The sequence below is a fragment of the Mesocricetus auratus genome, unplaced genomic scaffold (assembly GCF_017639785.1).
Source record: "Mesocricetus auratus isolate SY011 unplaced genomic scaffold, BCM_Maur_2.0 Super-Scaffold_100046, whole genome shotgun sequence".
NCBI lineage: Eukaryota > Metazoa > Chordata > Mammalia > Rodentia > Cricetidae > Mesocricetus > Mesocricetus auratus.
The window spans coordinates 3,238,835-3,263,938 of NW_024429223.1; the positions used below are offsets into that span (position 1 = coordinate 3,238,835).

At 49.1% G+C, this 25,104-nt stretch overlaps 1 long non-coding RNA gene across 1 annotated transcript; it reads left to right on the forward strand.

Annotated features, from left to right (window-relative positions):
• The first annotated feature begins 21,515 nt into the window (after nucleotides 1-21,515).
• LOC121136002 lies at nucleotides 21,516-24,699 on the forward strand. The gene is made up of 3 exons (XR_005873116.1): nucleotides 21,516-21,549; nucleotides 22,635-22,717; nucleotides 24,513-24,699. It is a non-coding gene; the product is annotated as an uncharacterized LOC121136002 (long non-coding RNA).
• The last annotated feature ends 405 nt before the right edge of the window (nucleotides 24,700-25,104 follow it).

Consider the following 25,104-nt stretch of genomic DNA (forward strand, 5'->3'; position numbering starts at 1 on the left):
CCTTGAGCATACATCCCACTGGGAGGGTTACGTGTAAGACCTCTGATATGGGGCTTATCCTCTCTCTCTCTCTCTCTCTCTCTCTCTCTCTCTCTCTCTCTCTCTCTCTCTCTCTCTCTCCTCCTTAGTCTCTTACATATCTAAGTGTGCTCAGAGACCCATATTTGTCACGTCTGCTGCGAGGCCTGTGTCCGAGAACGTGCGGAGGGTGTCGGGGATTGACAACACAGAGACTCGTTCAACGATATAAAGAAAACTTTAAACAGGCTCCAAAAAGGTTCAAGAAAACCTCCTAAGAAAAGCTCCCACCAGAGAAGCTTCTGCTCTCTCCTCTCCCCTGGCTGGTTCTGCTCTGACACCAGAGGTGGATGTGTGTGGGTTTTTGAAGGTGCGGTTAGTCTTTGGACAAGGTCGAGGTCAGGGCGGTTTCCATGGGAAGGCCTTTCCCAGGAACTTATTGTATCGTTTTTAGTAAACATGTTTTTAGTAAACATTGTCTTACAGCTGCCTACTCCCAGGCAGAAGGGGAAGTGGGTCTCTGCTCAAGGTCTGGTGTCCCCACACATATTCTTACTTGATCATCATTTTGGGGAGCTATAGAACCATCTTGCTTACTTACTTGGAAAGATGTTCTTGTCTTTAACACATTTTAATTTGATTATTTTTACTCTGGTGTCTGTTTTTCAGACAGCTTCTTGTTACACAGCTCAGCCTGGCCTTGAACTTGATGTTCTCCTGCCTCGGTCTCCCGAGAGTGTGCCACCATGCTCAGTTTGTAAACCTATTGTGTGTGTGTGTGTGAGAGAGAGAGAGAGAGAGAGAGAGAGAGATAGTATGGCCACCATGGTGTACACGTGAGGGTCAAAGGACAACTTTGTAAAGTCTGTTCACTCCTTTCACTTTTATGTGGATTCTGCTACCCTATAAGCCTGTTTTTTCTACATTAAATCAGTGTATGTGTCTATGTGTGTGACTGTGTGTATATGTGTGTCTGTGTGTATGTGTCTATGTGTGTGACTGGGTGTATGTGTCTATGTGTGTGTGTGTGTGTCTATGTGTGTCTGTGTCTATGTGTGTGACTGTGTGTGTGTGTGAGACTGTGTGTGTGTGTATGTGTCTATGTCTGTGACTGTGTGTGTGTCTATGTGTGTGACTGTGTGTGTGTGTGTGTGTGTGTGTGTGTGTGTGTGAGCATGCCTACCAGGGATGTCAGTGGGCATTTTCAGCAGTTGGTTCTCTCCTTCCACTGTGGGGGTTCTGCGGCTCCTATTCAGGTCGTCAGTCTTGGTGACAAGCTCCTGCATATGCTGAGCAGTCTTGCCAGCCCCCTGTAAACTTATTTTTATAACTTATTCCACATTAAGAAATGATACAAGCTTTATTTAACTTGTATTTAACAAATAACAAACATAATCTTTGAATCTTCTGTAATGATTGCTATGAATGAATGAGAGAATTTGGTTATTGAAACCCCACACACCCTCTGGGAGTCTCAGAATCCAGAAACTGGGAAGACTGGGAGGATCTGAGGGTGGGGGTAGGGCTGGGGGAGGGAAAAGCATAGGAAAATTTTTAATAAAAAAAACAAAAACAAAACGCAAGTGCTTCAGTAACTTTGAAAATGTGAGGTGCTGACATGTGAGATTATAATGCCAATTTTTCGTTATTTTCTTTGAAGGTTTTGTTGAGATGGAACAGACTGGGGAATCTCCACTTCCAAGCTTTAGATACATTGTTTCCTCTTTTAACAAGGTATTTTTGCATCTGGACCATCAACAAGCTGGTTTGTTAGTTTTTCTTTTTAAAGGCTGGTATTATAAACGAGGGGTCAGAACTAAAAAGAAAAGAGAAGAAAAAGGTTCTCTTGAAAAATGATTTATTTAAGTTGGGCATGGTTGTTGAGGAATACTTGTTTACACTGTGTGAAATGTGTCACTGTGATTGGTTTAATGGAGAGCCGAATGGCCAATAGCTAGGCAGGAGAGACTAGGCGGGACTTCCAGGCAGAGAAACTCAGGATGAATCTAGGCAGCGAGACACTGAAGATGTTGAACATATGGTGCAGAGGGAAAGGAAATTAAGCCGTGTGGCAAAATGTAGATTAATAGAGACAGGTTAATTGAAGTTATAAGAGCTAGTTGGGAGCCGGGCATTGGTGGCGCACGCCTTTAATCCCAGCATTTGGGAGGCAGAGGCAGGCGGATCTCTGTGAGTTCGAGACCAGCCTGGACCAAGTGAGTTCCAGGACAGCCTCCAAAGCCACAGAGAAACCCTGTCTCGAAAAATAAAAAACAAACAAACAAAAAAAGAGCTAGTTGGAAAAAAGCCTAAGTTAAGGCCAAGCTTCCATAACTAATAATAAGTCTCCGTGTCATTATTTGACGACTGAGTTCAAAGCCAGCCTGGTGTACAGAGCAAGTTTCAGAAAAGTCAGGGTTACATGGGGAAAGCGTGTCTTGAAAAAAACAAAAGGGAAAACATTATTTGCACGTGCGCACACACACGCAGGCCCCCACATTCCTGCAGGTGTGCCTGGAAGCCAGAAGAGGCCGTCAGCTCCTTTGGAAGTAAAGTTATAGATGGTTATGAGCTGTCCAAAGTCAGTGCTGGGAACTGAATTTGGGTCATGGGCGAGAGCAGCAAGAGCTCTTAGTGGCTGAGCCGTCTCTCCAGCCCCAGATGTTCTTTTGAGACGGGATCTCTCTAGTAAGTCAGGCTGTCCTTGCATTCACGATGCACCTGCCTTAGCCTCCTAGTGCTGGGATTACTTTTCTGGAAAGGGTTTGCTGGTAGACATTTTTGGCTTCGCAACCCATATGGTCTTTCTCTCAGCTCTGCAGTTTTAATGGTAAAAAGAGTGATGAAAAATTCTGGCAAATTGAGGCAAGGAGTGCACTAGCTTTTATTAGCAATCAATGAACCAGAAAACACCCCGCCCATAACGGTGTGTGAATGGTGGTGCATACCTGTAATCACAGTGGTTAGGAGACAGAGACAGGAGGATTGCTTTGAGTGTGAGGCCAGCCTGGGCTTCATAATGAGACTCTGTCCCCCCCCAAACTGAATTAAAACAAAGCAACCCCTACCCCTCAAAAGCCAGTAATAAGTGCAAACAACTGCTTAATATTGTTTTTTTTAAAAAGTTGTCCTGACTAATCACTGGGCTTTTTTTTTTTCCCCCAGCTGGTTTCTTGGAATCTCCTGCTCTTAGGAAAACATGGTCTCTTTGGGGGATTTTTCCCAACTTTAAAGTTCCAGTTGGTTTTGTGGCACTTACCGTGGGTGACTCCATTTTGATCTGGTCTGTTGTGCTTTGTACAGGAGCTCAGTTCAGGGCAGCAGACTGGTATTTTTAACAGAAGTCACACATGACGGTGACTGAATCAAAGCTGTGCAGGAAAACCCTCGTCTGCAAAACCAGGCAGCTTCGGGGCTGCGCTTTGACTCCCTATCTAAACCACCGTTGGGTGTTTTCTCAAGCACCAGCGGCAGTTTCTTTTTCAAAATTGTGGATACGCTGTGTTGCGGAGTTTGGATCTGTCCACCGGCATGCAGTACCCGCGGAAGCCTGCAGAGGGCGTGAGATTCCCTGGAGTCGGAGTTAGGTAGTTGTGAACTGCCTAAGGTGGGTGCTGGCAATCCAACTCGCTTGTAGGTGGCTTCGCTCAGATGTGTGTGTGTGTGTGTGTGCGCGCGCGTGCGTTTTTGCTGTGGCTCAGCTCTTCTTTCTAAGCTCCGAAAGACCATGATTGCATTAATTACTTTTATGTAACTGTGACGCGATCTGCCTGACAGAGGCGACCCATGGGAGGAAGGATTCATTTGGGGCTCATTGCTTTCGAGGGTCGCAGTCTACCGCAGCGTGGGAAGGCGTGGGAATGTGGGCTCGTTGCTAGCGATGGGGACCTGTGATGTCAGCTGTCCACTGTCGTAGACCAGGAAGTTGAGAGCGTGCCTGGGATCAGAGGTCAGGCTACGGTCGTCAAAGCCCCTCTCCTAGTGGTAATCTCCCTCTTGGAAGGCTTGACCTTCCTCCTAGACTCTGCCCTCCACGGTCTCCACGATAGCGCCAACAGCTGGTGGGTCGGCAAGGGTTCAAAACACAAGTCTGCAGGAAACTGCAGATTCGCACTGTTGTCGAGGCTTACTTTTCATAGCGTGCCCAATAAAATCCCCTGGGAGCGACCCTCCTTTGCAAAGGACAGTGGGACAGATACTGGACTGGGTTAGCAAGACCCAGAGTCCTTTTTTCACACACTAGGGTCCTCGGACAGGAGCTGGGGTCTGTAGGGAAGTGGGGGATTTAGGGAGGTAGGAAGACAGCTTTAGAGACAATGCTGAGGCTGGGTGTGGTGGCTCACACCTTTAGTCCCAGCGCACAGGAGGCAGGGGATGGATTTCTATGACTTTGAGGCCAATCTGGTCTACATGGGAAGTTCTAGGCCATCAGGACTGAATATCGAGTCTTTGTCTCAAAACAAACAAAAGAGACACTCGGAGTCATTTGGTCCTCAGAAAGAAGTGGCTGAAAAACACTGTGTGTACACGCATGTGCGCACGTGTGTGTGTGTGTGTGTGTGCGCGTGTGTGTGCGGGTTCCTGGAAACGGAGTACATTACACACTCCTTACACATGTTATTGTTTTACCACCGAGTTACGTCTTCTGCTAATCTTTTAGGGGGTGGCTAAGGGAAAGCCTTGCTGTTGTGTGTGTAGTCCAGGTTAATCTAGAACTCACGATGTAGCCCAGGCTGACCTCAAATTCACAATCATTCCTACTGGCATGCGCCATTATGCCTACTTCCTAAAATACGATTTTCAAAATTTACTCTTTTCTTTTCTTTTTGAGAGAGGGTCTTTTTGAGAGAGAGTGTAGCTCCAGCTGGTCTGGATCTCACTATACATATGTGGCTGGACTTGAGCCTGCAGTGATGACCAACCTGGCTCTGCCTCCTGATCGTGTGCCATTGTGTCTACCTCTGGGGGGGGGACCATATAAAAATTCTAAGAATAAAGCTACCACTTCTTAGGGTTGGGCACGTAAGCTGTTTCACTCCCCCAGTTCTTTTAGTATGGGGCGTGGAGATAATACTGGCTCACTTCTTAAGGCCGGCTGGGTCATCCAATGAATTTATTAAGCATGCCAAGATGTATCTGGTACCCAGGAAGCACCCTGCAGATGCTGAGTTTTGTTGGCATTGATGGGAGGAGCCTGGCATGACAGAGCCTGAACCCGAGCCAGGGTTGACGGAGTCCCAAGACGAGCAAGAGGAGGAGCTCAGAACGTGTAGGTAAGTCTACCATTGAGATCTAAAATCAACATCTAAAATGTGTAACAACAAAAGACAAGTCACATTGTAGACATTGTGTGTTATGATGTGTGCAGGTGTGCATGTGTGTGCACAGTCAGATCATCCATGTGGTCACATGTGAAGGCCTGAGGATGATGTGTTTTTCTCAGTAACTTCTCCAACTTAAAGTAATCTAATTATTTATTATTATTTATTGTTATTATTAATTATTTATTTATTAATTCTTTGAGAATTTCATATATTATACCTTGATATTTATCCCCCTGTTCCTTACCCTGAATCCTCCCAAATATACCACAACTTAGCTCCCCAGAAACTTTATGTCTTTGGGGGGGATTGAAGATAGGGTTTTTCTTTGTATCCCTGGCTGTCCCGGAACTCTGCTTGTAGATCAGGTTGACCTCGAACTCACAGAAATTCACCTGCCTCTGCTTCCCAAGCGCTGCGATTAAAGGTGTGCACCACCACCACCCAACTATGTGTTTTTTTTGTTGTTGTTGTTGTTGTTTTCTTTTTAAAATAAGCCATTGAGTCCAACTTGTGCTGCTGGGGGGGGGCATCCCCTGGAACATGGTCAACCTACAGGAACCACACCCCTGAAGAAAACTCCGTCTTCCTGGAGCCATCAATTGTCCTTGACTCCTCAGATGGTGTTGGGGGCTCATGGGTCCTCTCTCCCAGGGTGGGATGTTAACCGACTTGATCTTGCGTAGACAACCACGGCTGCCGAGTTCATAATTGCTGCGGTCCTGACATTTGGAGGAGACACGTAATCCTCTCCCCACAGGCCCCACCCCCTGAGTACCATTATGTGGGGAATGAGACCCCAATGCGTGTTGTGGTGCTCACGCACCATGTTCAAACCGTACAGCCCTGACTCCTCCCTGTCATCTCCGTCACTCCCGAGCCCTCAGACGCAGCACATAGGAGGATCACCTAAGAAACACTAAACTGAGACCTAGTCCAGGAGCATCTCAGGAGCCCATGAGTTGGGTTGGTGGATAAAGCGCTTGCTGAACAAGCTTGGGAACCGGAGTTTGGGTTCCCGGGACTTACATAAAAAGTTGGAGGTGACCACACACGTGTGTTAGCCCAGTGTTGGGGCAGGGTGGAGTCGATTGGATCCTGAGGGTTTGCTGGACAGCTCACCTAGCTAAAACAAACAAACAAACAAACAACAACAACGAAAAAAGGCCATCTCCCAGCTCACGAGGAACTAAGTCTCACAAATAAGGGTCTAGTCACCTTTCCAAGGTCAGGGGCCATTGTAGAAGAGGGAGCAGAAAGATTGTGAGTGCCGGCAGTTGGGGAGGACCGGAGCAAACGATTGTGAGCTTCTAGCAAACATAGGGAGGTAAAACCAACGACAAGAGCAACGAGACATCCCACCCTGGGGGTTTGGCTGTATTAGCAGCATAGTTGGGGTTCTCAGGAGAGGGGCTTTTAGGCTCACCCAAGCTTCTTGGGCTAACACCGCACTTGATGGGCAGACCCATCCCGCTAGCTGGAGTTCTTACTGGCTGATGCAGTGGTCATCAACAAGCAAGGGCTCATTGGTTGGGAGAGTACGCTGCTCTTGGCAGAGGGACCTGAGTTCGAGTCCCAGCACCTACACCAGGCGGTTCCCAACTACCCACAGCTCACAACCGTATTCAAGGCTGTGCTACACAGGGATTTCCAGGCCAGGAAATGAGCCCCTGTTTAAAAACAAACAAACAAATAAAACTAAAATCATTTAAAGAAGAGCATTAGAGGACAATGAAAAAGCCCATGGAAAACCTTTGCAGCCAGGCCAGAGACAGGACCTCCCCGCCACGGGGCAGAGACAAACCTATCAGGAGACCTTTGCGTGTGTGTGTGTGTGTGTGTGTGTGTGTGTGTGTGTGTGTGTAACCAGGAGTATTCGCCGGCTGAAGAAGAGGACAGCAGACAGACGCTCCCTGGAAGGGGCGATGGGCAGGGTAGGAGGGGAGCTAAGTCTGAGGAGGCGTCCGAAAGGCCTGGAGGAGACTGCTAAGTGGTCCCCTAAGTTGTCCCTTTCAGGATAGGGCCCACACAGGGGAGCAGCTTTTGGGGATGAAAATTAAATGGAGCAGACCGGAGACAATGACGAGTCAGCCGGGTGGCGGTGCTGAGGGGACAGAGCCATGAAGTCCCAAGACGCAAACAGCCATGTTTCTGAACGCTGTAAAACCCAGAGAGGCAGGAGTGCGGTGAAATTAGAAAAACTACCTCGAGGCCCTCTTCCTTTTAATTTTTTAGGAAAATTCATTTTACACAAAAATGAGCAAGCAATTGAGGTCAAACCTCATACCTAGTTATTATTTGTAAGACAAGATTAAAGAGTAGAATTACACCCTGTTATACAATGAGAACACACATAGCACATGACCACAGAGCTAATCAAAACGGGAAAGCTTCTTCCTCCACCTAAGATAAAAGACACTCAGAAACTTACCCGGGTCATGAAAGAACGTGAGTCGGAATTGGAAAGGCTGGCAGACCTGAGGAAACATTAGCAGGAAAGTTTAGAAATGAAAACTAAAACAGGCGGTATGTAAGTCAAACGAGAAGGTAGAGAAAAAGTAGAGAAGAATGGTTAAAAATACCGATGGACAAAGAGACGGTGATGCTCACAGCCAGGAGATAAGTGTTGAACACGGGCAAGGAAGCAGCATGTGAGAAATGAGAGTCCAGCCAGCACGGTGGCTCTGTGGGTAAAGGTACTTGCAGCCAAGCCTGAGGACCTGAGTTCAAATCCCCAAACCAACAAGACAGAAAGTGACACATACACACTGTGGCATAGGCCTGTGTGCATGCATGATTAGACACACAGTAAGTAAACTATATATATATATATGTGTGTATATATACATACACATACATACATATACATAATGAAGAAAAGAGAAGAGAATCTGCCAAGGGAAAAAGTGAGGTAAGGACAGATGGTAATAATAACAGTAATTGTGTTTTTTTTTTAGAAAGCACTCCTAAAGCTAAAACGGTTTACCAGGACCTGAGAATACCAGTCCAGTCCAGAGAGCACACATGAAGATGCATTGTAGTTAATTAACAGGATTTGAAAGAAAAAAAAAACCACCACCAACAATATTCCTTTGGGTGTCTAACAAGACCCAGCGACTTACGGGAGAAAGTTAATTATTGTTGTGTGTGTGTATGTGTGTGTGTGTGTGTGTGGTTTTTAGCATCACTACTTTACGCCAGAGGAACATGAAATAATTTGATTAAAACATTCAGGCAGGGGGCCAGAGAGAAGGCTCACGAGTTAAGAGCACTGTCTGCTCCTGCAGAGGTCCTACGTTGGATTCCCAGCACCCACACGGTGGCGGATACCCACAGTCACTCTAGTTCCAGGGGATCTGATGCCCCCTTCTGGCCTCTGCAGCCTCGGGCAGACACAGACAGTGGCACAAACATAAGACAGACAAACACCCATAGGGAAATCAACACAATCTTAAAAAGAAAAAGATAGTCTTGAGAAAAATAGTAAGCCAAAGAATTTTTTTAATCTAGAAAATAAACTCTCGAGCATAAAGGTTGCTATCAATTCCAATAATCCAGAAAACAACGCTTCCATGACCCTTTTGTGAGGAGTCTGTTAGAGAAGCATTGTTCTCTGCTTCCGGGACCAAACTCTGGTCGTCGGGCTTGGTGGCAGGTGCCCCACCCGCCTCAAAAGCCCATACGTGTATTTCTTAAACCTTGGTGGTAGTGGTAAGGTTCTGGAGTTTTGCTTTTTAAATGATAGCATTTGCTTCACACTAAGGAAGTTAAGAAAATGTAGGAAAGTAGCAGAGATCAAGTGACTTAAAAACTGTACATGGGGCTTTCACGCTGTGTGGCGGACTTGTTCCGCCAGGCCTGCGAGGTTACAGACTCAGCCTCAGTGTTCACAGCATCATTTCTCAACCGCGCTGGGGGCCTGCTCGCTTTGCCTTCTGCCTCCTGGAACTGACAAACGCCATGAGGCAAGCCACTGCAGGGGTGGATGCAGGGGTAGAACGGTTTGTTTTTGGCTCACAGGGCCAGTCCACGGTTGGCTAGTGGGTTTACTCCTGGACCAGAGACGAGGCTGAAGACGGCGGAGGAGCAAAGCCATCGCCTAACGGCGGCCAGGAAAGGGGTGTGGGGTGGGGGACGACAGGCAGGCAGGCAGGCAGACAGACAGACAGACAGACAGACAGACAGGCAGGCAGGCAGGCAGGCAGACAGACAGACAGACAGACAGGCAGGCAGACAGACAGGCAGGCAGACAGGCAGGCAGGCAGACAGACAGGCAGGCAAGCAGGCAGACAGACAGACAGGTAGGCAGGCAGACAGACAGGCAGACAGGCAGGCAGACAGACAGGCAGACAGGCAGGCAGACAGACAGACAGGCAGGCAGGCAGGCAGACAGGCAGGCAGACAGGCAGACAGACAGGCAGGCAGGTAGGCAGGCAGACAGACAGACAGACAGGCAGGCAGGCAGGCAGACAGACAGGCAGGCAGACAGGCAGACAGACAGACAGACAGACAGGCAGGCAGGCAGACAGACAGACAGGCAGGCAGGCAGGCAGGCAGGTAGGCAGACAGACAGACAGACAGACAGACAGGCAGGCAGGCAGGTAGGCAGACAGACAGACAGACAGACAGACAGACAGACAGACAGGCAGGTAGGCAGACAGGCAGACAGACAGGCAGGCAGGTAGGCAGACAGACAGACAGACAGACAGGTAGGCAGACTTTGGATAAGATACACCTCCCGTGGGCGGGTCTCCAGGAACGTCTGTCTCCTCGCTGTCCATCCACCAACGGGTGTGCCTGCTGATGAGGCCACCATCTCTGAGCACCGCTGCACCGGTTGCACCGGGCTTTTGGGGGGGGACGCCGGATCCACACAGTGACGCCCCTCTGTCCCTCTCCACGGCTGGCCCGCAGCACTGCACCTGCTGGGGTAGCGGCGGCGGGGGTGCTAGCGTCCAGAGGCGCGCGGGTTTTATTTGGATGCTTTCATTGCTTTCTGTTAAGACGATAAAACGCTTTGGGGTGGGGGTGGTGGGAAGGTGGGGGGGGTGGGGGGGTTGGGGGTGGGGAGGTGGGGGGGTGGTATTTGCATTTCACATCTGGGTCACGGTCCATCAGTGAGGACAGAAGTCGGACAGGAGCCCCCGAAGCAGAACTACAAACCATGGAGGAACGCTGCGCTCCGGCTCATGCTTAGCTAGCTCTCCCGTACAGCCCAGTACCACCTGCCTAAGGATGGTGCTGCCCACGGTAGGCCGGGCCCCTCCTTCATCCGCTGACAAGCTTTGCCTTTATTTAACGACACATGTCTTTCGAGGTAGCTCGTGCAGGCCTGGGGAGAGCACTTCCGAGCGTGTGCGGGGTGGGGGGGGGCACTTGTGTTTAATTCCTGATAGCGGGCATTTGAATTCCTCTGTGTTAACAGCCCTGGCTGTCCTGGAACTCGCTCTGTAGACCAGGCTGGCCTCGAACTCACAGATATCTGCCTGCCTCTGCCTCACAAGTGCTGGGATTAAAGGTGTGCGCCACCACTGCCTGTGGAGGTGTGAGTATATTAACTTAGTTTTTCTATGGATACAAAATAGAGAGGTTTAGTGAAATTCCTGGTAGGCTATTCGAATGGCTTTATGGCCATATTACCTACTTATTTTCAATCAATTAATTATTATCAATTATTAATTCATTGTTTTATCTAAAATGTTTGTTTTATTATTTGCTCCTGTGTGTGTCTGTGTCTGTGTCGAGGGATGTATACAAAAGGGTGCAGGTGCCCACCCAGGACAGAAGAGCGTGTCAGATTCCCCAGGGGCTGGAGTTGCAGGTGGCTGTACAGGGTGGCCTACCAAGGGTGTTGGGAACCTAACAACTGCACCTCCCAACAGCCGAGCCATCTCTCTCACCCTATCTTTAATTAATTAATTATTAATTAATTATTTATTTATTCATTTAAAAAAATACCGTCTTAAGGAAGAGGTTTTCTGGCCTGGAGAGGTGGCTCGGTGGCCGAGAATCGCTGCCCTTCCACAGATCCTGAGTTCGGTTCCAGCGCTTACTTCAGACGGCTCATAACCGTCTGTGACGCCAGCTTCAGGGCATCCCACACCCTCTTCTGGCCTCCAGCGGGAACCACACACAAAGGCACCCCCGCAAACCCTGGCAGGCAAAGTAAAACCAAGACCAAGATAAAAACCAACTTTTAAAAACAGGTTTTATGTGAAATTTTAAATTCCAGAGTTTTTTCCCCCCTCCCTCGCCTCTTTTGGCAGAAGTCCTTGAAAGGAAGTGCATAGTTCTGAATTATGGCAATTAAAGATATGCCCTGGATGGTTGGTTCTCCCACGCAAATCTCTTACAAACAAAAAAACAAACAAACAACAACACAAGATTTTGGCAGCAAGCAAGTCAATTAAGGCTGATTCTTTTTTTCTTTCCCTTCCAAGAACCACATAAACGTTGTAAAAAGCGCCACATATTTGAGCCGTCTTAGCAGTTTTCCATCTGCTTTTGTTGTCTCAAGAAAGAAAGACGGTTTCCGGGGCAGGTCTGGGAGTTGTGGGTGACATTCAGGTCATCCCAGGGCTTCCGATGAGGGTCCCGCCTTGGCCCCGGAGTTTGGGTCGGGATCCGCCCTTCCCTGGGTTGGTGGTTTTTTCCTTTCTTTTGGCTGGACGAAGGAAACCCCGTGCATGCTGGGCGGAGCATCCTAGTGGGCGCCCCTCTAGATGCGTTTTCCACAGGCACCCATGTCTGCTTGGGCATAAACAGGCTGTCGCTGAATGCACAGCCAGCCAGGAGATTCTGTAAATTGAATCTTCCATCTTCTGCTAATATGGCTTTTGGCAATAAAGCCATTATCTCAAAGCGCCCACCCGTAAAAGGCATCTTGAGCCCCCCGCCCCCCACCCCCCTTTTTTTCTTCTGTTGCGGGCTCAGCGGGGAGTTTATTGCTTCTTAGAACTCTTGACTGCTCAATGCTAGAGGAGACAGGTCACCCTGCCATAAGTGGATAGACAGCCTCTGAGGTGCCCCTTGCTGCCATTCAGGGTGACTGGCTGACTTCTTTTTTTTTTTTTTGGTGGTAGAGCCTAAGACTTCATGAGAGAGACAGACTCCTCACGGTGTCTGAGTCGCTTTGGTGAAGATCAGTTAGTCCAACCAATGTGACCTGGAACCATAAACAAGTTTAGATGGGCATAAAGCAGTTAGGAAGGGAAGGTTCCGGGAGAAGCGATTTGCAGGCGGAGGCTTTGTGCCTCTAAGTCCAGTGCTCAGGAGCCGCGAGGCAGGAGGAAACTGAGCTCCAGGGAAGTCTAGGCTACAGTGTGAGGACCCTGCACTCACGTGCAAAGCCTCTTCCCACAGGTGTGTGTCTAAGATATTTTGGCGTGGTTGTGACGGAACACCTGAGGGGAACAGCTTAATGCAGGAATGGTGTATTTCAGCTCATGGTTTCAGTCCGCTGTGGCAGAGTTCACGGGTGGCAGCGTGGGAGGGTCGCTCCCCCACCGTGGTGGGTTAGGAAGCAGATGGTAAGCCACAGCAGAAACAGGTCTAGTCTTCAGAGGCAAAGGCCGCCAGCGGGGCCAGCAACACGATGAACACGAGTCTGTCGGGGACAACTCACCTTCCATCCACGGCCATGCAGTCAGTCTTTATACTGAAACTCTAGTTTCTAACTCTTGGGGTTTTATATTTGGTATTTTGAAAATCAGAGTGTTTATTTTTAATCATGATATAGCTATGCAAATTTGTGTGTGTGTGTGTGTGTGTGTGTGTGTGTGTGAGAGAGAGAGAGAGAGAGAGAGAGAGAGAGAGAGAGAGAGAGAGAGAGAGAGATGGGGGGTAGAGGTAGCTGACTGTAGCAGAGGTAGATCTGGAACTCACTGTACAGCTCAGAACCAGCCCCGCACTGTACAGCTCAGACCCAGCCCCACGGGGTCTCTGTGAGTTGCCGGTCAGCCTACAAGTGCAATTTGTTTTCCAGTCCGAGTGCTTCCTGTTTTCTAGTCCTGGCTTATTGCCCTGGCCTTGACCCTCTGACATCAACATTCAGCAGAAGGAAAACACACTCTCTTCTACCTGGGGTTTTTCCAATGTGCTGTAAACCTGTATATAAAACTCCTCCCTCCTACAAGGGAGAGACCTCTTAGCACTTGCAATGAAGACATACACACACACTCTCCTGGCAATAAAGGCAGCACATGCATTCTCTTAGTACAAACAGTTGGACGTCTGCCTCTCTTTTCCTGATACCTTGGAGTTGCTTGTGGCGCGGGTGCCGCATCAGATTCTCAGCAATTCTCCTGTGTTGGTCTCCCAAACCCTAGGATGGCAGGTATGTTACACCATGAGGGAGTTGCAGGACAGGCTCCAAAACTACACAGAGAAACCCTATCCCGAAAAAACAAAAACAAAAAAATAGAAAGCAGAGATAAGTAAGGGAGGCTGGAGAGATGGCTCCTGGGCTAAAAACACTGGCTGCTTTTGCAGAGGACCTGGGTTCTGTTCCCAGGATCCACATGATGGCTCACAACCAACTCCAGTTGTAGGGGAATCAGATGCCCTCTTCTGGCCTCCGCAGGTACTGCATACACATAAGTTTTTTTTAAAACCCTTTTTTGAAAAAAAGACTCTTGGTTTTTCCTTATTATTTTGAAATACAGCTTTTCTCTGGTCCTCGGTGATACACACAAATGGACAAGACATCCAGATTTTCCTTTACACAGTTGAAGGTGCTTTTATTGTTTTTTAACTATAATGAGAAAAAAATGAATATTACCTTTATGCCTCAATAGTCTTTTAGATTTGATAAGGTAATGTCTTCCCTGCTTTCTTTGAAAATAATTATTGCATTATCTCTGTTCTGTTTGTGTTTTGAGTGAGGGCCTCTCTATAGTCCAGGACAGTCTCTAATTCCTGATCTCCTGTCCAGCCTCCGGAGTGCTGGGATCTCAGTTGTGCATGACGCCTGCCTCCTGGAGTTTCTGTGTCCCCTCATCGCTAGAGATTTTTGTAAAATATCCCTAGGATTATGACAGCTTTGCCAAGTAAAAATACCTATTCTGATTTTTAGACTAACAGCTAGCGTCAATAGTTGACTTGAAATTATTTTCATCCAGCTGGGCATTGGTGGTGCAGTTCAATCCCAACACTCGGGAGGCAGAGGCAGGAGGATCTCTGACGGGGAAGTTCTTCTGTCCATGTGTTTGTCTTATTGGTTGATGAATAAAACACTGCTGGCCGCCAATAGGGCAGCAAGAGAGGTGGGACTAGCGATGAGGAGGATTCTGGGAAACTTAGGCAGAGAGGAGTCGTCATGTGACCCCAGGAAGTGACATAGCTGGACAGAATTGGAATGTAAGCAGGGACAAACAGGAAATCCCTCTCTTCTCTGCATAGACACAGCAGGCAAAGGAATTGCAAGCCTGGCATTCCTGGTAAGACAAGACCACGTGGAAATACATGGATTATTAGAAAATGGGTTAATAATTAAGACAGAGAGTGCCAATAAGATGCCCTAGATAATTGGCCAACAGATTCTTAATTAATATAGCGACTGTGAGTTTCTTTGGGACCTAGCTGGGCCAAGAAACACTCATGCTACATAATGGCGCCCAACACGGGGCATGAGCCCACCACCCTGAGATTAAGAGTCTCAAGCTCTACTGACTGAGCTGTCTAGGCCAAGAAATAGTCATGTTACAGATCTCTGTGAGTTCGAGGCCAGCCTGGTCCGCGGAGTGAGCCCCAGGACAGCCAAGGCTACAACAGAGACACCCTGCCTCAAAAAAAACCAGAAAAAACAAAACCAGAATATTTTCATCTTTCCTTTTGTGATTTTAAGACTGTCTCATCATGTACAGATTTTTAACTTCATGTCCCCCTCAAAGAGGAAGAGAAAGACAGGCTTCAGGGCTAATTTTACCCACAGGGATACTGCCCTAGTTTTTTGTTTTGTTTAGATTTTTAAGTTTTATTTTAGGTGTATTAGTGTCTTACTGCATGTCTGTATGTGCACTGTGTGTGTGCAGTTCCTGAAGAGGGCAGAAGAGGGCGTCAGGTCCCGGACGTAGAGTTTCAGATGGTTGTGAGCCGCCCGCGTGGATGCTGAGACACGAACCCGAGTCTTCCGCGAGAGCAACAAGTGCTCTTAAACGTGGACCCGCCCCTCCAGCCCGGGCTGCTTCTCACCTCCCTCTTTTATTAGCAAAGCTGACGGGAGACGCCAAGTGTCGCCTGTTGCCAATTTCACTTCTTTAATTAAAACAGAAACTTACCAGGCAACAGCGCCATGGGTGAAGAAGTTCTTTAAAAAAATCATCAGGCCGAGGAAGCGGGTTTAAAATTAAAACTGCTGGCGTGCTGGTGACTCTGCGGCTCGGCATCAGGAGCGCGACGCTCCAGTTAATGGGAAAGGGAGACGGCTGCCTTAACGTCTCCGAGTTTTACCTTTTAACAGTACTATGAGACCGTTAAGAGGCGTGACTGCAGAGGAGCCTGATGAGAGCCGAGCTGCCAGAGTCCGGAAGATTAAAGCGTCAGACTCAAAGGGCTGTGTATTCCGCCTCTTAAATGAGGTCAGGCAAGGAGCCCTGCTTCCCTTCCTCTGAGCGCCTCAAGTTGGAGAGCGTGGGCGTGGGGGGGGAGCAGTTCATTCTAGGATGCGCTGAACCCTATGATAAAAAAAAGACCCCAAGGAACCCCCGGTTTGTGGTCTTTGAGCCAGTAGGATGGCTTTAGGGGTTACATTTTTTTTTCTGCCTGAGAAGCAAGGTACCCCCATCCCTCCGTCCAGTCCCTCCCTCTGTCCCTTCCCCCACCTCTCCCTGTTTTGCTTCTAACTTTTTCCCTTTCTCCTCTCTTCCCCTCCCTTCCCCTCCTCTTCTGAGTATCTTTGCCGCCGTCGCCCCCCCCATCTAAAGGTTCTTCCAAAATGCTTTTTGCAAACTTTGCTGCCTATTTCTGAAGAGCGGTGTCTGTACCCACTGGCATTAGTGTGTGTGTGTGTGTGTGTGTATGTGTGTGTGTATGTATGTGTGTGCGTGTGTGTGTGTATGTATGTGTGTGTGTGCGTGTGTGTGTATGTGTGTGTGTATGTATGTGTGTGTATGTGTGTGTATGTGTGTGTGTATGTGTGTGTGTATGTGTGTGTATGTGTGTGTATGTGTGTGTATGTATGTGTGTATATGTGTGTGTGTGCGTGTGTATGTGTGTGTATGTGTGTGTATGTGTGCGTATGTATGTGTGTATGTGTGTGTATGTGTGTATGTATGTGTGTGTGTATGTGTGTGTGTATGTGTGTATGTGTGTATGTATGTGTGTGTGTATGTGTGTGTATGTGTGTGTGTGTGTATGTGTGTGTGTATGTGTGTGTATGTGTGTGTATGTGTGTGTATGTGTGTGTATGTGTGTGTGTGTGTATGTGTGTATGTGTGTGTGTATGTGTGTGTATGTGTGTGTATGTGTGTGTATGTGTGTGTGTATGTATGTGTGTATGTGTGTGTATGTGTGTGTATGTGTGTGTGTATGTGTGTGTATGTATGTGTGCGTGTATGTATGTGTGTGTATGTGTGTATGTATGTGTATGTGTGTGTGTGTATGTGTGTGTGTATGTATGTGTGTGTATGTATGTGTGTGTGTATGTATGTGTGTGTGTGTGTGTGTGTATGTGTGCGTGTGTCTTGCTTTGTGGTTCATCCAGACGAATCCTAGCACTTTGAGGAATGATGTCCGCCCCTCCTCCTCCCCCCATAAAAAAACCACACCTTTTACCAGACCTCTCGTTTTTTTATAAGCAATGAATAAATCTTCCCAGTATCTAGGTTATTCAGAGGCGTTTCAGGCACACTGCCACAAAGACTAACATAAAAGTGTCCTGGGCTCCGGGACTTTACAGGAGAAGCATAATTAGCAAAACTCGATTCATTTCGAGAAAGTTTATCATCCTCGAATTTAAAGCAGGAGGAGGCCAGGGTCTTCATGCCGGTCAATTCCCTGTACCCTGGCACACTGCCCTCAGCAAAGGGGGCAACCGGGCGTCTCCCTGCTAAGCCCACCGCTCCCCGTTTCTGAAATCTTTGCCCAGATCTGTAGACACCGAGTCCCAAGGACACTGACACTATGGATGATTTGTCTTTCAGATGAAGCAACAGTGGCTGGCAGAGGGGACTTTTGGACGGCACCAGCCACCAGCTGGAGTGTCTGCCCAGGGCACACAGAGCCCCTTCCCGTGCTGTCCTTAGGGACTCAGAATGCTGGAGGCCACCCCTTCCCTCCTAGATCAGTGTCCCTTCTGCCATGTGACAAGGCAGGGGTGTTGGGACCCATCTGTCCTGGCCATGGAGGCAGAGGAGGGCTGACGGACGGGCGGATGAAGGATCAGGAGGCGGGGCCGCAACGATGGCCTGGGTTTCCCAGCCACCCCCTCACCCCTTGCAAGGCAGCTGCTGCAGTATCCCGCAGGGGGCTCTGATGGGGAATCTTTCCCTCTGTACCACCTCCAGGGATCTCCCTTTAGTTTTGGAGATAATCTTGCCGGGTTGCTCAAGCCAACCTGAAGTTGCAATCCTCCTGCCTCAGCTTCCCGAGCACTGTGATCACAGGAATGAAGCAGCATTTCCACCCAGACCTAGGACCACAGCATCTACAGGCAGGTTTGATGGTCCGCACCTATAATCTCAGCACCACTCAAGAGGCCGAGGCAGGGGGATCGTTGGCAGTTTGAAGTCAATAAGGGCTAAAAGCCAGAAGACCCCGCCTGAAAAACCAACAAAGAAAACTAAACAAACACCACGTGTACCGTGACGATTCCCGGGTTTAAAGAGGCGTTGCTAACATGATTTTTGGCTGACAAATCCCGCCCCTGCGCATTTGTGGGTTATAATGTGGGTGTTCTGGTGTGTCTGTGTACGACGTGGAATGATCAGCTCAAGCTGTTTAACAGTGGCATCGCTGGGCATAGTTATTGCCTCTTGGATATGTGGTAAGACGTTTGAAACGGCACTCCTGGTTATTTTGCAGCACCACACATTCATCCCCGTTGACGACGGTCACCCCGCTGTGCAGTAGACCTCGAGCCTGGCTGAAGCAGTCGTTTTATCGAGTTGTGATGCACATGATACAAACTTGACTGTTAATCATCTTAAGATGGACAATTCAGTGTCGTTTAAGTGTATTTATTGACAGTGCTGTCTTGCCACTGTCTCTAGCTATTTCCACGACGCGTTTGTTATTTCCTGCAAAGGAAACCCCGTCACCCCATTCTCTCCTCCTCAACACCCCTGCCTCCCCTCCCCCCAGTCTGCTCTCTTTCCCTCTGGATTCGTCTTTTCTGGAAATGTCATATATGAAGATTCCCAGTTGTGTGTGTGTGTGTGTGTGTGTGTGTGTGTGTGTGTGTGTGTGTGGGTTTTTTTTTTCTTTTTCGAGACAGGGTTTCTCTGTATTGTTTTGGAGGCTGTCCTGGAACTCGCTCGGTAGACCAGGCTGGCCTCGAACTCACAGAGAACCGCCCGCCTATGACTCCCGAGTGCTGGGATTAAAGGCGAGCGCACCACCAACGCTGGATCCAGCAGTTTACTTAGAGCTGCTGGCACGGATATGGGTGTTTACTAGCGCAAGTGCAACTTACCAGTGCCCGCACCACTGAAGAAGAGAACTTCTCCGGGCAACCATTGATTGCCAGTGGCGACTCGGGAATGGGTGGGGCCTTCCTTCTGAGCTCCTCCCCAGTGCTCGACACAGTAAAGGCCCAGGTATCCACGGCAGCTGTGTGTTCACCGTCACAGCCCGTAGATGACATTCGCAGCACTCCTCCCCGCCCTCCGGCCCTTAAATGTTTCCCCACTCAGGGCTGAGCGCTCAACAAACAACTACTTAGTCTGGGCCCTTTGGCCCGCTGTGAGTCTCTGCATTAGCTGTCACCTCTTGCAAAGCGGAACGTTCCCATCTGAGGCCGAGAGCAGCGGGTGGCGTGGCGGTAAACGCTCAGAAGGCAGTTGGAATATATGTGTGTGTGTGTGTGTGTTTCTTTTAGGAAGACAGCAGCAGTAGGTTCTCCCACGGGGCCTGCTACCTCCCTAGCCATAAGCGTCTGTCCCGGTGCGTAGTACCAGCCACGGGCTCCCCTCCGTCCATCTCAGCGTTCCGTGTAACCGCACGAGCTCAAACGATCAAGGGACACCTTCTGGGGCCGTGCGCCAAGAGAAGCCATTCCTTCTTTCAGTTATTGCCTTAGGAACTTTGGCCAAGGAGGAAAGTAACCACTTCGCTAGGGATTGCAGGATCCTGTCTTCTGCGCCCCCCTGTGGTTGTCTTCGAGGCTGCTCTTGGTGGGTGGCCTGTGCTGGCCGGTCTATGTCAGCTGGACACCAGCTTGGCCACCCGAGAGGAGGGAGCCTCAGCGGGCAAAACGCCTCCATGAGATCGGGCTGCAGGCAAGCCTAAGGTGCATTTTCTTTTTCTTTTTTTCGAGACAGGGTTTCTCTGCATTGTTTTGGAGGCTGTCCTGGAACTCACTCTGTAGACCAGGCTGGCCTCGAACTCACAGAGATCCGCCTGCCTCTGCCTCCCGAGCGCTGAGATTAAAGGCGTGCGCCACCAACGCCCGGCGTGCATTTTCTTAATTAATGACAGATGGGGGAGGGTGGAGCCACCCCTGGGCTGGTGGCCCTGGTTCTATAAGGAAGCAGGCTGAGCAATCGAGTGAGCAGCACCCTCCATGGCCTCTGCATCAGCTCCCGCCTCCAGGCTCCCGCCCTGCCTGAGGGATGAGCACTGGTGTGCAAGTGTGAGCCGAATGAACCCTTTCCGCCCCAAGCGGCTTTTGGTCCTGGTGCTTCATCACAGGAGTAGAGACCCGAACTAGGGAGGAGCAGTGGGGGAGAGGATGGCAGGAAATGAGTTGCTGGTTTGGCAACTCATTTTGGACGTGGGAGACTCTGCTACAGATCATCCGAAGAAGGGTCACCTATGGTACCCAGGGAGCTCTGTCATGAGGTGCTGTGGGACAGTCACGTGCCTGATGAGAGTAAGAGATGGAGGCAGCCACTGCAGCTGGGTGTGGTCACTGCAGCTGGGTGTGGTCATTGCAGCTGGGGGGTGGTCACTGCATCTGAGTGTGGTCACTGCATCTGGGTGTGGTCATTGCAGCTGGGGGGTGGTCACTGCATCTGAGTGTGGTCACTGCATCTGGGTGTGGTCACTGCCACCAGGGGCAATCACTGCATCTGGGTGTGGTCACTGCATCTGAGTGTGGTCACTGCAGCTGGGTGTGGTCACTGCAGTTAGGGGGTAGTTATTGCAGCTGGGGGTGGTCACAGTATCTGGGTGTGGTAACTGCCACCAGGGACAATCACTGCATCTGGGTGTCGACACTGCATCTGGGTGTGGTCACTGCATCTGGGTGTGGTCACTGCTGTCAGGAGCAGTCAGGCCTGGGGGATGATCACAAAGCCTCCTCCCCAGTCCGACCTCAGGCAGTTCACCCCTTTGCGAAGGTGAAACCTCCTCCCCTCTGTCCTGCTTTTCCTTTTCCATTACTGTGATAAACACGGTGACCAAAAGCAACAGGGAGGAAGGGTTATTTCAGCTCACAGGTTTCCAGTCCACCATGACGGGAAGTCAGGGCGGGAGCTCAAGGCAGGATCCTGGAGACGGGAGCTGATGCAGAGGCCATGGAGGGGGAGCTGCTCACTGGCTTGCTCCTCATGGCTTTCTCAGCCTGCTTCCTTATAGAACTCAGGGCCACCAGCCCAGGGGTGGCATCGAGGCCAGTGAGCTCTAAGGTCAGTCGTTCATAAGAAAATGTCTCACAGGCTTGCCCGTAGACCAGTCTGGTGGAGGTAACTCCTCTCCTGACGTTCCGTCTTCCCAGATGACCCCAGCTTGTTTCACGTGGACAAAACTGACCAATGACCTTTCATTACAGATCCAGGTTGGTGTCGGTGCCCACATATTGGTCATCCAGTGGCGGAATCCATCTTTGCTTCTGTGTGGGTGTGTCTGGGCTAGAACGTTCTTCATTCTGTCTGTTTAAAATAAGCTGCTAATAAATGTAAATTAGAAAAGGGGCCAGAGAGCTGGCTCAGTGGTTAACAACACTCGCTGCTCTTGCAGGGGACCTGGTTCCAGGCAACCCATGGTGGCTCACATCTGTCTGTAACTCCAGTTCCCGGGATCTGATACCTTCTTCTGGCTTCCATGGTCTCAGGTACGCCTGCGGGGCCCTCAGGTTCACACAGGCAAAACACTCGTATACATAATAAGTGCACAGATAAAGAAAGAAAGAAGTCTTTTTAAAAAAGACAGACGCAGGCAGGCTTTTTCTTTGGAAATTTGAAGTTGAACGTTCGCCTCTATACATACACCCTTTTTATTTTATTCTGTTGTAGCCCAGGCTGGCCTTAAACTTGTATGCCGCCTCCCTCCGCCTTCCAAGCACAGACACCAGCCACCCCACCTAGCTCATGTTTTCTGAGATTTATTTTTACTATTACTATTTTAAACGAGTTTTTAATCGATTATTTGGGAGTCTCACATCATGCACTGCAATCAAGCTCACCCTCCTCATCTTCCCATATCCATCCCCATCACCCTGTGACCTCCCCGGCCCCGCCCCACCCCGCCCTGCCCCACCCAGGAGAAAAAAGTCCACTTTGTGTTGGCCATATACTCATTCCCTGGAGCATGGTCAGATCCTAGCGGCCAGCACCCTGAGGGAGGACCAGTCTCCCTCCTCCTGCATCTGTAACAGAGGTCACCATCTGAGAAGAGAAGCCCAGCGACCAGAGCCCGCTCTCCCTCACCTGTGCCACCACCTGCATCACCGTCACTCTGGTGTGGGCCAGTCGGGTGCCGGGCCAGCTTTTCTGCACACAGGGACTTTAACATGGCTTCAGATGCTAGCCCAGACCAGGGGCGTCCACACGGGCTTTGGTGGTAACACAGGCTGTGGACACCAGCATGGCCTTTGGCTGTATCGGGACCTTACTCATAGCCCTTGGCATGGCCTCAGGTGGCTATACATGTCACTCACAACAGCATGGCACTCCAAGCAGGAAACCCTGAGGACATCGCCAAGGCATTAGGTGGTGGCACAGACTGCATACGCCCACAGGTTTCCTCAAGGCCCCCCAGGGCAGCAGCATGGACCACCGACATTACCATGGCCTCTGGGCGTCAAGGGCTGTTGGGACTTTTCCAAGGACAGTACACGCTCTTAACCACTGAGCCATCTCTCCAGGCCGTAACTCTTATTTTTTATATGTGTTTTCTTTTTCTCACGTGATTCTCCAGACCTGTGGAGAGTCAGCATAACAGAGCAGTGGGTGCCCAGACCGTCCTGGCTCCTGGAGCTGCCCCATTTCTGGGACACACATGTAAGGAACTGTTAGTGATTAAGGGCTGGCTTCACTGTCCATGGGTTTGGGCCCTGGAAGTTTGGCATTATGAGACTGCTTCAGATTCAAGAAGTGCCAATACACTTTGCTCATTTCTTCATGGGCATTACTGTGACCCCTGCCTTATCAGGTCCGCTGATTTTTCTGGAAAGTAGCCAGGGTGGGCTGGCCCATGCCTACAATTCCAAAATTTTGGAAGCTAAAACAGGAAGGTCAGGAGTCTGAGTCCAGCCTGGCTCGCACGGGGAGTTCTGAGTTCAGACTGTCTTAGTTAGGGTTCCTGTTGCTGTGAAGAGAACCATGACCTCAGCAACGCTTGCAAAGGCAAGCATTCGACTGAGGTGGTGGCTTACAGTTCTGAGGTTTAGTCCATTATCTTTACACCGGGGAACATGGCAGCTGGGAGTATGGTGGTGTTGGAGGAGCTGAGAGTCCTACATCTCGACTCACAGGCAACAGGAAGTGGTCTGAGACACTGGGCATGACTTGAGCATATATGAGACCTCAAAGCCCACCTCCACAGTGACACACTTCCTCCAACAAGGCCACACCTACAGCAACAAAGCCACACTTCCTAATAGTGCCACACCCTATGAGCTTCTGGAGGCCAAATACATTCAAACTACCACTGCATATGTGTGTGTGTGTTTGTATGTGTATGTGTCATTCTGTGTGTGTGTGTAAAATATATGATGGGGGAAGTCCTTCTGTGTATATATTTCACTTACTGGTTAATTAATAAAACACTGATTGGCCAGGCAGGAAGGACATAGCTGGGCAGAATCAGTATATAAGCAGAGAGGAACAGGAAATCGCTCTCTCTTCTCTGTGGAGACACTGAGAAGACTTGATGTAGACCCCAACGGAGTAAGAGGCCCAGACCTTTTCTCTAGTAAGATAAGACCACGTGGAAATACTTCGATTTGTTAGATGGGTTAATGATTAAGAATAAGAAACCTTAGTCAAAGGCCAACAGTTCCCTAATTAATATAGTGTCGGTGTGTCTCTTTGAGGCAGAGAAGGGCCAGAAAACCTGATATTATGTATGTGTGTGTGTGTATGTTTGTGTGCATATGTGTCATTCTGTGTGTGTATATGCGTGTGTGTATTTGTATTTCTATGTATGTGATTAAATGTGTGTGTGTGTTTGTCTTTCTGTGTATGTGACTACATATATATGTGTATTTGTCTTTCTGTGTGTGTGTGTGTGTGTGTGTGTGTGTGTGTGTGTGTGTGTGTGTGTGAGTGCCCCATATGAGGAGGTCAGAAGAGGTAGTCAGATCTGGAGCTGGAGTTTCAGGTGGGTGAGTCACCTGACATGGGTGCTAGATCTTCTTCTGGAAAAGCATTGAGTGCTTTTAACCACTGAGCCCTGACACTTTTTTTTTTGGACAAGGTCTTACTATGTAGCCCTGGCTGTCCTGGAGCTCTCTATGTAGATCAGGCTGGCCTTGAACTTCCAGACCTGCCTCCACCCCCCTGCCCCAAGTGCTGGAATTAACACTTGGTCCTAACACTTCTTTTCAAATTGAAAAGTTAGTAATACTGTAAGTCGCTGGGGTTGATTTGTTTTTTTAACCTACAGTAGATTTTATTTAAAACTGAATATTTAACAGTTTATGGGGTGAGCCTAAAGGCTTGAAATTGCACGTCTATGAGTTTGGGCCTCGTGTTTCGACACCTTGGGTTCTATGCTTTGCTATTTTTTAACTTACCGCAGCAGATCAGGGGGCTCTTAAGCCATCTGTTAACCTTTCTTTCTCCTTAAAAAAAGAAATCACGTTGAGTCGCCTAGGGCAGGAAGACCTACAGCCAGAACGCGGGGCACATCTGAGGAGACACAGGCAGAGCCAGAGCTGGGGCCAAGCCGGGGAGATGTGCAGGCACAGATCATTGGCTCTGACATTTCAAGGCTTGGGCCTATTAATTTTTTATGTTGCGCTACTTGTATATCGTTAATAAAAATCTGACGAAAAAACTTTTTTAGGATGTATTTGTTGCTGTGGCTTTGATCTTAATGTTTGCAAACTAATACATTAATACATGGGAAGCCTTAAGGGGGCTTTCTAAGAGAATATTTCCATACATTATGTTTTCATTTCCATGTGAGGTGGCTGAGCCTCTGTGGGGTTGGTGGCGGCGGCTGCGGCGGCAGCAGCATTAGTGTTGGGTGGGGAATATGTCTTCTTGAGAAACTCACCAGCGGCCAGGAAGCAGGGCAGTGGCATTGGGCTGAACTAGTTAGTGAAATGATCCAGGTGGACGCTTTTTTATTGACAGCCTCATGAGATAGCCCAGGTTGGCCCTGAACTCACCAAGTGTTAGAATCACAGATGCAACCCCCACCCCCACTCCCCATGTTACTT